Raw genomic sequence first — 13,414 nt, 5'->3', positions numbered from 1 at the left:
TGTAATTTCTAGCTGAAGATTTTTAGCTTCCTAATTGCAGAGATGTGTTGATAAGTTTTGTGACCCTGTTTAACCGTAATTTTATCATTCAAGGTATTAAAAGGTTTAGAATGAATTATGTAAAGCTGCTGACCTGCCTTCAAAATGTCAGGTATATCTTCATGAGGAGATATAAGTCCCTTTCTTTGTGTAAACATTGGTTTACTTTAATAAATTTTTCTGGTACATTGTTTGGAGGATAACAAGTGCATTTAAGAAATTGTAACAAAAGAAAACTGACCTCTTGGTGAATTTAGTGGAAGTAAAGGCTTTGCATTTTTTTAGCTGCTTGATAAGTGTGTTTCTTTGTTTTCTCAGTGAACCTAATAAATGGAAGGTGATGGTACTTGAGTTTCAAGAACTGAGAAAAAAATAAGTTGTATAGGCATGTGTTCTTTTTTTATCAGTGGAAATATGAATAGATAATATTAAGTATAACATGCCAAGCTTAGTGCAAAGTTTTATGTGATAATTGTAGCAAAAATACAAAGAACATTGATCACTTTTTCAGTTTATGCAATTCAAACTACCCTTCAATCAAGTGAATGATTTTCCCATAAGTAAGAAATAATTATTCAGTAGAATGCCAAAGATGTAACAAAAATATGGAATTCAAGTTCAGTTAAAAATGGCAGTAGTCAGAAAAATCTTTCACTAATTCAGCAGAAGCTGTACATGAAGTTGACTTAAATGTAAGCATTCTTAATAAATCAAGTGAGAATTAACTCCGTAAGATAAACTCTTATTTTATACAATATCACCATCTAGACTTGTTAACATTGGAGAAAGTTACTTAAAATTATTGAAGCATAGCCTGTATTGGCATGTCAAGTGTACTTCTCTAGCACTTTAAATTTTACATATAGTTTGACTGCATTTCAAGAACATTATCTGAAATATGTTTGAGTGATACTGAGGTATTTTTAAATATTGCTGTTATTTTAGGATTATTCCAGTCAGTGGTATGAAGGTTGGGAAATTTCTTGTTGTGCAGGAGATGTTTCCTTGGTGAACTTTTTTTTTCATTGATAAATTTATACTATTGAGTTATCAATGATATCAAGGTCAGATGACTTGGAATGAGTTCTGAGACTCCAGTTATTCAAGAAGTTTAATAATTGGGCTGCTAATCTGTCTGTGAATAACAGAAGAATAACGGAATCGAATAACAGAAGAGATTTTATACAAATTTTTGCAATTGCAGTACAGTTTGCAATTTTGTACAAATTTTCTGTAATTTGCCCTTGTAATATTTTACATATGCAATTTCTAGCATTTAAACGAAAAACATTTTAAGAAATACCTGAAATACTGTTTTGCAGAAGATAACATTGAAAGCTTGCTATTAGATGACTGTCCTTAGACTTGGCAAGTGATGTAAAGGTGAAAATAAACAATAATCTAATACTGTTCTTATTGGGTTGTTGCTTATCCCATATATATTAAATGAGTAATCTTCTGTCCAAAATATTCTAAATCGTCATTAGAGGGGCTTAGAACTAACGCAAATGCAAAATGAAGTCAAGTATCTTTCTGACTGCTCTGCTGACTTTCCGGCGGTCATCCAGATTTGAGAAAGTTTCTTTAGCATTCTATTCTTTGACATATACTTGAACTGTAGTTATTTTTTTAGGGGATTGGGGACTGTATTCAATAGGAATTTTGCTAAAAAGGACTTGAGTGTATTATTTTCAGGAACAGGTACTTGGATGTGAACCAAAGGCAGAATAAGTCGCTTCTGATAAAACTGAAAAAAATGCTTAGACCATGAGTTAGGACAAAACTCGTGAACTCTTCCCTTCCCCAGTTTCCCTGTTGGCAAACTTTGAACTGTTCATTACTCAGCCTGCTGAGTATTAAAATTTCGTTATACGTTCCATAAGGAGACAAGTCATGTTCTATGCTGCTCCTTTCCTCTGGCTGAAGTGCTTATTCCTTCTGGGCCAGATCTATCAGTCTGTCACTCCCTTTGGTATGGGGGGAGGGGGGGCAATTAGGTGCCAGAGTTCGTGTCTCTGATAATTTTAAGTGCATATTAAAGAAATGTACTGTTAGCAAATCCTTAAAATTTTAAGTTCCTGTTTCATAGTCTTTGACACTGTTTTGAGCAGTTTCTTTGGGTTTTTGTTGTTTTGGGGTTTTTTTGAAAAAGCCTTAGTGTTCAAACTGAGGAGCGTAGCTCAAGCCTAGCCTACTTTTCTTCTTTGAACACAGCGTTTGCAAATCGGTCAGGCAACAGACTTTTTCTCAACCGAATGTCTACCTGCTACTGAAATTGGTAAAAGTGATGTCCTATTTGTTATTGAAAGTCTCTTGAATGGACTGGCATTTGTGCCTGAGTGCCTGAAGCAAAATGCTGAAGTTTCTGTATCTTACAAGTGGCAAAAATACGGTCTAATAAACTGAATAACGTGTAAAACATACCTGCTTTGTAAATGTTTTTTTCCAGTCAAGTTCTCGGTGTCTGAAATTTATATGTTATTCACACTTAATTACCAGGAAAATTGTTTTCCTTAGGCGGATGCAATCTTTGCAAATTCACTGAAAATAAAAGTACAGCAAGTCTAATTGATAAACCTATCAGATCCTTCATTTCAAGAACATTGAAGAAATAGCTGGGATGTATTGTGACATAGGTAGACAACTGCTGCTGTGTTGGTCAAGTAAATAAAACTTCAATTACAGTTTTCCTGGACAGATGTTATTGTTTGATCTAATTTAGGCTACTTATTGTGAAAGAATATATAGTAGTCTTTGTAGATATTTAATTTTAAGGATTGTCAAATCCAGTAACCTCATAAGAGGTGAGGCTGCTGGAACCTAGACCTGCACAGACTGGAGAAATGGGCTGAATGGAGCTTTATCAAGTTGAAATTCATAAATGATTTGCAAATGCATCTGGGATGGAATATCCCCTTGTTACAACACAGGCAGAGGTAGAAAACAACCTTGCAGGAAAAGACCTTCAGGACCTTGGAGGTCTTTTCCAACCTAAGTGATTCTCTGAATTACTGTGGTACTTAGTGATTCTCTGAGTCAGCCATGTGTCCTTGCAGCGAAGGCCAGCTGCACCTTGGGCTGCAACAGCGAAGGTGCAGCCAGCAGATCAGGACAAGTGATTCATCCCTTCTGTTTGAAGCTGTTGGGGATACACCTTGAGTGCCCTATCCAGTTTTGGGCATCCCACTATAGGAAAGACATCAACATGCTGGAACGGGTTCTGTGCAGGGCTGCCAGGAAGGCAGGTGGCTAGAGAGCACCTGGGGTGTGAAAAGAGGCTGAGGAAACAAGGGGTTTTAACTGCAACAAGAGAAGGGTCAGGAGGGGCCAGCTTCTGATTGCAACTAGGTAAAGGGGGGACGTATAGAAGACAGGGCAAGAGTGTTCTCAGACATGCATTGGGGTAGAATGATAGGTGACAGACGGAAATTGTAACACAGAGCGTTTTAATTAGCTGTAAGGTGTTTTAAGTGTTTTTCAGAATGAATTTGGTTAAACATTGTCGCAGGTTGCATTGATAGATTCTAGAGTTTCCATCTGTAGAAATAATAAGGACATTATGTTCCCACATAAATTTTTCTGTGTTTTTTATTACTATTTCTTCATAAATCCTGGGAATAGAATTGTATTAGTATTCTTTTTCTTTTTTTTTTCGCATAAAGTTAAAGGCTCCCCGGGGAAGTGGTCATAGCATCAAGGCTGCCAGAATGAAAGGAGGATTTAGATAAGTAAAGCACATGGTTGGGTTCTTGGGGCTGTCCTGTGCAGCGCCCAGAGTTGATGCTCTTTGTGGGTCCCTTTTGACTCAGGATATTCTATGATTCTATTCAAGTATTTCAGAAAAAATCCCTCTCTTACCTGAAGTGGTGAATGTGTTTGCTTTTGCTTGTGAATGTAGGTGTTAAAATAAGAATATAGGTACTAAAACAAAGTTGAAAAATACATGGTTAATATGGATTCTGGAGCAAAATATGAGCCAAAAGACAAAGATATGATTGTCAAATTGTGAGAACAGAACAGGGTTTTTTTAATGCAAAGAGTTTGATCAACAGCCCTGTGCAAAAAAAAACCACTGAAACTTTCAAGTAAAATTTATACACCATCATATACATTTAATATACATTTCAACACATATTAGAAAATAGATCAGCCTGCATTGTGGTTCTTTTTCAACTCAGGATTTATCAGTTAAGTGTGTTAAGTTTTTTCACATTGGTTTGTTTATGGTAATATCTCCAAATGCTACTGGGAAGCTTCTAACTTGAAAACAAAAATTTAAAAATCCTTTTAATTAAATGTAAATTAGAAAGCTAACTTTTAAAAAGAAAAAGAAAAGTCAACAATTATTGCAGAGCAGAATGAAAAAGAATCAGTACTTTACCTATGAAAATGCCAATTATAATGATTGTACTTATTTTTTAAAAACAAGCCAATAGCATGGCTATTTTTAACAGGATTTTAAAAAGTGATGTTTTTAAAGAGACGGCATTTCACCAGTGGGAGGAGAAGATTTTACTAAACTTTTGTCAGCAAATGCAGTAGCTCAAAATTAATCTCATTCTGCAGTGTGTGTTTGCTTAGTAGTTCAGAAGCTGAATAAGCTTTATGTTTCTTCACACACTGTTGTTCATCATTGTGAATTGTGTAAAGCTTAACAATTCATACTTGGATGAATTTTTGTCAACTGAATTAATAAAAAAGTTTATCTGAAATAAAATTTAAAATGGCAATAAAAGCATTTAGGTTTTTGAAAATGTAAGATTATAAAAATAATCCTCACAAATTCTACAAGTCGGAATTAATTAGCTGTGATAAGATAACATTTTGTAGGGGCTTTTTTGTTGTGTCTTTCCTGCTCACTCCCCCGCCCTTTATTTCACAATGATTTTATGGTGCTATAAGTGACCAGGTCAGGTAGAAACTTTCTAAAAGATGCAGATTGTTCAACTCCCAAAGAGAGTTTTGTCAATGTTAAGCATGGTACTATCAGATATATTTCTAGATCTTGTGTAAAGCTTTTCACGTGTGGGCTTGTGATAGAGCAGAACATGCTAAAAGTATTTGTTTGTGGGTTTCAAGGTAGAAGAGATTAAAAACATCCTACCATTCTTTGCTAGGAAACCTATAATGCTGTTAAGCCAAAATGAAATTAGCTGGAAGGAAGCATTCAATTAGGACAAAAGAATGGGGAAATGTGCAAGAGCATGTTGTACCAGAAGGTTTTCATTGAGGTGTTTGCATTATTTGAGTTCTTTGCTATCTCTGGAAGACAGGAATCCAAAAAAATACCTTTAAAAAACATCACCACTGCCAAAAAACCAAAACAAAACAGGAAAACATAATTACTTTCTTATAAAAAGTTGAAAAGATGGTATTTTTCTTACATTCAGAATCCTTAAGGAGTTCATTTGTATTATCTCAGAAGAAAAGAAACTGAAGCAGCCTTTGTCAAACCATAATTAAGAATGAACAATGTGGGTTTAATGCTCGCCACTTTAAAGGTTGGTTTGATTTGTTTTGTTGTTTTGATATTTGTTTGGGTTTTTCTTCGCATATCAGTTTTCAGCCTATGGCTTAACTAAGTCATTGAGGGATTCTTCCCCACACCATTAATCTTTTCCAATAATCGACTGAGCTACCACAAAAAATGTTTGTGACTGTTTGGTAGAAAAGAAACTGAAGCAGCCTTTGTCAAACCATAATTAAGAATGAACAATGTGGGTTTAATGCTCGCCACTTTAAAGGTTGGTTTGATTTGTTTTGTTGTTTTGATATTTGTTTGGGTTTTTCTTCACATGTCAGTTTTCAGCCTATGGCTTAACTAAGTCATTGAGGGATTCTTCCCCACACCATTAATCTTTTCCAATAATCGACTGAGCTACCACAAAAGATGTTTGTGACTTTGTTGGGCTGCTAGGATTGCTAGCTGATGGCTGATAGTCACTGTGCTAATGTGTGCCCAACTAGGTAATAGCTGGAATCCTTCTGAAAATATCTGGAAGCACTTCTGAAAATTGGGCTACTGATTTCCATGCCCAGTCACAACATTTAGGCATTTCTGATGATGGGAAGGTGGAGGGGCAGGTGCTGATCTTCGCTCTTTGTGAGCAGTGGTAGGACTCGAAACAACATGAAGCTGAACCAGGGGGGGTTTAAGTTGAATATCAGGAAGTGTTTTTTCACCCAGAGGGTGGTTGGGCTCTGGAACAGGCTCCCCAGGGAAGTGGTCACAGCACCAGCCTGAGAGAGTTTGTGAAGTGTTTGGACAATGCTCTCAGGTAGATAGTGTGACTCTTGGGGTGTCCTGCTCTGGGCCAGGAAATGGGAGACTTGGTGATCCTTGTGAGTCGCTTCCAATTCAGCATATTGTATGTTTCTCTGATTCTGAAATCTTGGAAATTTTGTGGACTACAATAAGTTGTCCAGAAGTAGAATGGGCAGATTCTGCTTGTTGTTGTTACAGTGTACCAGGCCTAATTTCCTACACAGTTTGACATCAATATTTGATGTTACTGGTGTTGTGTGTACCACCACATGTCAGAGAGTTTGAGTCAGAGAAAAGGTTTTAGAACCCAGGGAAATACTGAGGATAATATTTTCAATACTTCAGTATCACCTTGTACTTGGTATCTTTTGATCCTTTGATTGTGAGACCTAGAGACCTGAAACGTGATGAATGTATACTATTAGACTTTGTCAACAAATTAGTTTAAATCCACCAATAGAAGAAGATTTTAAGAAAATGTCACTCTAGGAAATAAATTATGGCTGGAACAGTTGGCACAATTAATATTAGTAATGCATGTACTTAATTATATTCTGAAGAATGACATTTTACTGGATTAAAGTATCAGACTTGTGATCTGATCATTCCAAACAATCTGATCTCAGATTAAGTTTGAGCTTGTTTGTACTCAGTTTATTGTATGTCCAGCATTGAAGGCAATGGTTTATAAAATACTGAGATAAGAAATTGGTACAAGAGCAAAAAAATTAGATGAAGTCAAAGGTTGTACAATTTTTTTTGTATTTCCATTACTAGAATATGTGTAGCTTCTTTGTGCTGGTTCTCCACGATAAGACATATCAAGAGAATATTTATTATATTAGTCCTGTTATCCTCTGCCAAAAACTAACTGGTTTTGTAGTTTTGGAGCAGATAAGCTTCTGTTGCTGAAAGGCAAGTTTCCAGAATATGTCCAAACAATCAGGTTTGGTGTAATTTTGTTTTATACAATGCATCCATGTCTTTTACAGCAGTAGTATGGATCATATAATTCCCAGATAGACATGTCTCTGAAGGCACAAACTCCAACAGGACTTTTACAACACCCCTGCTATAGGTACTCTTCCTCTTTTTCTGCTTGCTGAATGCCTTCCAGGGATACCATCTCCATGAGAGGAGTAGCCCAGTAATATTCAGACAAACTCATTACACTGGCATGTTAATGAAATCAAATGTCAGGTTTTCATTTAATCTCAGTAAAGAGAAGATATGTCAGTAAGGATATGGACATTTTTCTGCCCTAAGAAAGGGTCTTAAAGTCTGAAAGCCTTATATGGGGCTGCCAATTGTCACTTACATTCTCTCTCAAGTTTTTCTTGATGTCTTCTGTTTTATTAATACAGAACATACAGGAATAATACAGGAAAGAGGACATAGGCAAAACCACAAAAAAGCAGAATGACAACAGAAAAAGCTGATACTTTACGTGTCAACTTTTACTGATATGTGAGCCACTGAAGACTGTACTTAATAGTAAATTCTCTACCTTAGTGCACTTTAGGCATACTACTAACTTATTTGAAAACTGTTTCCAAATTTTGCATTCACAATTTAAATGTGTTTTTGAAAGTCTGACACTTGGGTATGGCTAATTTGAAATATGCATGGAATTGCTGATCTTAGGAATTACATTGTTAATGTAATACTTGGTTATGTCTTACAAAGTATGGTTCTGTGTTCAGCCTACTGTTCACAAGGTGTTTGAAAAATCAGGACACTTCAGTTTATCATAAATGGTTGATAAGCACAGTAGCAGTTTGCCCAAGGACACAATAATAAAAACTATCATTTGAAACTTAAGGATATGTAGAATATCTGTCAAGAATGGGGCACGAGTGACAAGTCTATTTCTCTACAGCCCTTCTAGCTCTCTTGCTGGGCACTGCTTTAATAATTTGACATTCTTTTTGTCCCCATCCTTCCTTATCATGTGTCAAACTGTTTTTGGATAGGTTAGGAGGAAGACAAAATTGAGGATATACTGAGGAAAAGTGCCTTATTATTAAAAAGTTCATGAATTTAGAGTGTTTGCAGACAAGTTTGATAAAACTTCTCCAGGAAAGCTCATTTTTAGTGCTTACTTCTTGTGAGTCTAAGGTACTAGATAGTGATTTTGTGATATCTTAGATATAGAATACAGCTGAAAACAAGTCCTGTAACATGGTGCCAGTAAAAAATGGCCATAGGCAATCAGCATCAAACATTGAAACAGAAGTAAGGTATCCAAGGTGCTTTAAGGAGTCAGTTCTGAGAAAGCTCTCTGAAAGTTCTCTGGACAGAGACCAAAGTGCTATCTGTCATCAAAGTTGCCTGCTGCTTTGTGCAGAACTAGGATTTCAACTGTTCCTTATTTTGATAAGCTGTATCTTCCAGGTTGCATATTTCCTTTTCAAAATGCATATACTGAGGTTTTAAAGGGAATTTCAGCTAAGTAACTTCCTTGCTGATTTTATAAATTTGCACCAAAAGACTTATCAGAGGAATTAAACATACCTTTGCAAAGAGTTATGGAGATAATTCCCTATTTTCCGACAGTGCTTTTTGCCTTCTTCCTAATGTGGTGTATGATGGGGCAGAATACTGGAGCTTGGAGGGAAGTCTCTTCAGTGTTATTCCATCCTTCCTTGCATGCTATCAGGGTAAGGAGGTGTCCTTTGAGTCCAGTGGCAAGAAGTTAAGAAGCAGATTTCCAGCTGCATTTAACATCCCAGTTAATGCATGTATGGGGGAAAGTTAGAGGGGAGGAACCTTTGTTCAAAATGTGCATGAGGCTTCTGGTAGAAGGCAGATTCAGTCTATAAAGTGTAGATTGGTCAAAATTGGAGACTTGAGAAGTGAAGGTTGAAGAAGGATGAAGAAAAAACAGGAGCAGAGAAGAGCAGAAGAGGTGGCTAAGGCAGAGGAGTCAGGGAGATATGTTCTTTCCTTACAGCTGGAAGATCAAAGACTGAAGTTGAAAATACTCTTTTGTCCAGGCTACTCAGTCTGAGATATCTCAGAGTAATTACTGAAGAGATCTTACTGGGTTCATTTGCTGCTATAAGCAGTTATCACATCTGCACATCGTTTCCTGATCTGGATATTAGGATCCCTGCATGTCTGGAAAGCTGTACAGAGAAACAAGAAGCAAAGAATACCTGTCAGGGATTCAAATGAATCACTACAGTAGCAGCATTAGGCAGCAGAGCAACTCCACAGGTACAATTCCACTGCATTGCCTTCAGCTATTACAAGCAGGTAGATAGTTATTTTCCTAATGCACATTTTGCAAGTTATGAAATCTATTGGTCCTGTAAACAATAGTTTACAGGCATGACTTATCCCTTGAGCAGTTTAGAAACGAAGTGGTCATGAAAAACAAGTTGTGTAATAACACATTTGTACAAGGACTAAGTCAAAATGCTACCAGCTGAACGTGTCCCAGAATTCCAGATAGACTTTTTCTTCATGTGTGTGTTTCACCTGTGAAAACACAGCCTATCTTATTGCTTTCTTGAAAAAAAAAAAAAAAAAAAGAAAAAGAAAAAAAAAAGTCTGATGTTGAGTTTCAAAGAAATATTTCAAAGAACTTTTGCAGTCAGGCATGGTAATTTCTCTCCCTTTACCTTCTACTTCTGCTTTACCCCTACCTTCTGCTTCTCACCATCTGACCTTGTGTAGACAACCTTGAATTATGTCTTGAGCATCCACTCTTCTGATATCTTTCTTCTTCAACCCTGCCTAAATTTAATTTCCACTTAAATCACTAGACACTGTAATTTGACAAAATAAAGCTCTTACCTCATGCTCTCAGTACTTCTATGCTTTGGCAAGTCCTTCTCACCTTTCAGAGCAGATAGGGGAACAGTTGCTAAAGGTCCTAGCCAAACCCTCATCCTGGCTACTTTATCTGTCCCTAGCAAGCTATTTTTTTATTAAGGTGGCTTTTGGGGGGTTCTTGATTTTAATAAGAGCATAGTTGTTTTCCAATGCAAACTTAAGAAACTGATTTTCAATAGAAATCTATTGGTGAATGTTACAGACTTCCCAGTAGTCACAGCTCTCAAAGGTATACTCCTCTTGACAGTTGTAATTTCTGCAGTCAGAGCAAAAGTGGATCCTGTATCTTGCCATGATTTGTCTTGTCTAGATAAAAAAAAAAAAAGATGAATTTTGTTCTATTTAGCTGTAGTGTTTGGTACAGCAAACTTAAAACTTACCAATTCACTTAGAAAACAATTTGGGGTAGGGTTTTTTTTCTGTCCCTTTATCCTCACTTTAGAAATTGACTGTTCTATTGCTCTTAATTTTTAGGTATTCTCTCCTTGCTCATTTGTGGTAATTGGTCCCAATTATCCTTTGTGTTGTCTGTATACTTTTCTGTTGGATTGACATCATTGAACTTCTTAATGCTGCTGCTACAACTGTGATTGTTTTGTAGTGGAAACTGAACTATGCATTCTTTGATGCTCACGTATTTCAACTACCAGAAGTGCTCAGGAAGTATTACTAGTATATTTAGTTGAATTCCATGAAAGACATGAATGGACACAGTTCTATTCCACTGGCATCTCAGAAGTGGATAGCAGTGTACGTTGAATGGCTAATTTTAGATGCTTTCTAGGCATGTTGCCACTTGAGCAGTTAAGGAATATTTTATAGACTTTAATACGTTAAACTTAGAGGGGCTTTTAAATTCCTCATGCTTTCAGCTCATAGATGTACTCTCAGCTATTGCTAATTGTGAATAAATACTGTGCCTCCTGCTGGCTTTCCTTTACCCCTTGTATTTTTACCTTGTTCTCTACCCTACTTGGTTGTACAAACAAATGATGAAAAACCCAAAGACCAAAACCAACCATACAAACCAAAACCCAAAACCAAGGAAAACCCCAAAACTTTTGCACACATCAACTCACTGCTTCTTCACTCTCTAAAGAGCAATATACCCCAACTCCCCAGGTAGAGAGGAGGAAAATTTGGTACAAATGTTGCATTTATGTCCGTTCTATTATCTTAACTAGATCAAGATTATATAGTTGTATTTTTTTCATTTAAATCTACTTTCTGAATTTTTTCTTGAAAGTCTTCAACATAAATGTTATCACAAAGATGGCTGTGAGTGCAGCTACAATAGAATTCATATCAAACTGAGTACAGTGTGAAGTTTGCCTAATTTCAAATATCCTATGAAAGTTACCATAAATGTTCCCAATATAGCTACTGACTTTTTTGACTGCATTCATGAATGGCTAGCAGGAGCCAGTGGCTAACCTGAAAGGAATGTCTTTAGCTTAAATAAGAATGCTTTCTTCAAAGCTTACCAGAAAAAGCATTAAAAAAAATTATAGGGCACCAGTAGCTGGTAGAAAGTTCTATGTAAAGTTCTATGGATTCTGGCCAGTATTTCCAGCCTCTCTTCTGGGTTTGAGCTCTCCAAACCTTTTTGTTCATGAGCCCCTATCAGTGAAACATTTTTGAGCATACACCCACAATATATGGTTATTTATTTATCAATTACATTTCGGTACTACTGTATTAATATATTATGACCCTTATAAACCATAAAACCCACAGAAATTAAAGAAGTATGAGATAAAAATGAAGTAAACACAATTTTTAAAAAAAATTATGTTTCTTTTATGTATTAATGGTACAAAAAGAATTTTTTCCTGCACTCCAGCGACTTGTCTCATGGAATGCCTGGAGTATCTACAACCCACTTTGGAGAGTGCTGGGATGGAGGACTAGTCCCACAGTGGTACTAACTTTTCTGCTGAGGAGTCTGACTGAAGCCTTTTAGAAGCAGTCCTGCTTTAGGTCAGGCTCTTCAAGAAAGGAGTACAAGATAGTAGTGTTGGCAAGATAAGCAAGAGTGCTGTAGATGGGAGTTTCCCCTCCACCTAAACCATCTGAGAGCTGCAGTCCCCCTTTCACAGTATCGGGCACTGTGTAGGGAATGCAGCAGCAGCAGCCACACCAAAGTGGTAGTTTTCTTCTTCTCCCCCTTCTTTTACTGCCTTTTTCCCCCATTCTCACAATGTGAAAGAGATGTCATTAATATTTTAAGTTTTGGCCTAGGTTTATGGGTTTACTGAATAATATGTACAGTTATCTTTACAGTAGATTCATGCCATACTTTGCGTGTAGGTCCCAGTACTTAAGGGATCTTGTCCTTAAAGGCACGTATTGCCTGTATTTGGATTAGTTCCCTTCTGTAAGCTGGGGCATGTATAGTTGGGGTGCTGTTATGCCATTTCTTTTCACTTTTGTATCACTCATGAAGAAACTTGTTTATTCTAGAAACCTCTTGTAAGTAGTATTTAAATCTAGACCCATTTCAACCACTTCAATCTAACACAAAAACAGCATATAAGCAACATCGATCTGACTGTGTCAGTCTATGTGGAGCCACTTTTAATCAGAACACCAAGCTAGTAGATAGAGAGCATTACAAGAATTTTCATTATTACACTCATAGGACCCATTCAGTTATAATCAGTGCTTTGTAGTTCAACTATCCAATTTTCCCCTTCTTCTTGATTCACTGAAAGCTCTGGTAGATCTTTAGAAGCTCATGGCCAAATAATTTGTCAATGAAATGTATTGTATGTAAATTGGTAAATGTAGCTGTTAGGTGGAAATAATCATTGCAAATTCTTGATGAGAACAGAGGACCCTGTTAATAATTTGAAGCAATCATCATCTCCACTTTCTTTCTTAGTCTGCTAAATATATTGCATCACAATATATTACATGTTGCTTCCTCGGGATATGTAAACATAAGGGCATAAGGAACTCTGTATGTTTATGAAAGGCTTTTGCAAAAAGCTTTCTGATTTCCTCCATCCAGTCCGTGTTAATCATGTTGAAGAAATGAGCCAGAGATATAGTTTATCCATACATAATGGTGTTTATAAATCTGCTCTTGAAAAGAGGAGTGTATTTTATGCAGTGGATTCTAGAAGTCAATCTGAAACAGCTTCTGTAGCAGCATTTATGTTTCCCAGCTTTTGTTTACGATTTAAAAAATACCTCCATTCAGATGTCAGAAGATTAGTATTTTTATTATTGGGTGTTCTCTCATGCACCTCTTCTCCTTTCCTTTCC

General features: G+C 36.5%; 1 protein-coding gene across 1 annotated transcript in view; it reads left to right on the top strand.

The window, feature by feature from the left end:
* CTNND2 (catenin delta 2) overlaps nucleotides 1–13,414 on the top strand; it is a 518,515-nt gene that overhangs the window by 127,101 nt on the left and 378,000 nt on the right. The window lies entirely within an intron of this gene.

The sequence above is a fragment of the Onychostruthus taczanowskii genome, unplaced genomic scaffold (genome assembly GCF_017590055.1).
Source record: "Onychostruthus taczanowskii isolate IOZ18803 unplaced genomic scaffold, ASM1759005v1 scaffold37, whole genome shotgun sequence".
In the NCBI taxonomy this organism is placed as follows: domain Eukaryota; kingdom Metazoa; phylum Chordata; class Aves; order Passeriformes; family Passeridae; genus Onychostruthus; species Onychostruthus taczanowskii.
This window is presented reverse-complemented; position numbering and strand designations above follow the sequence as displayed.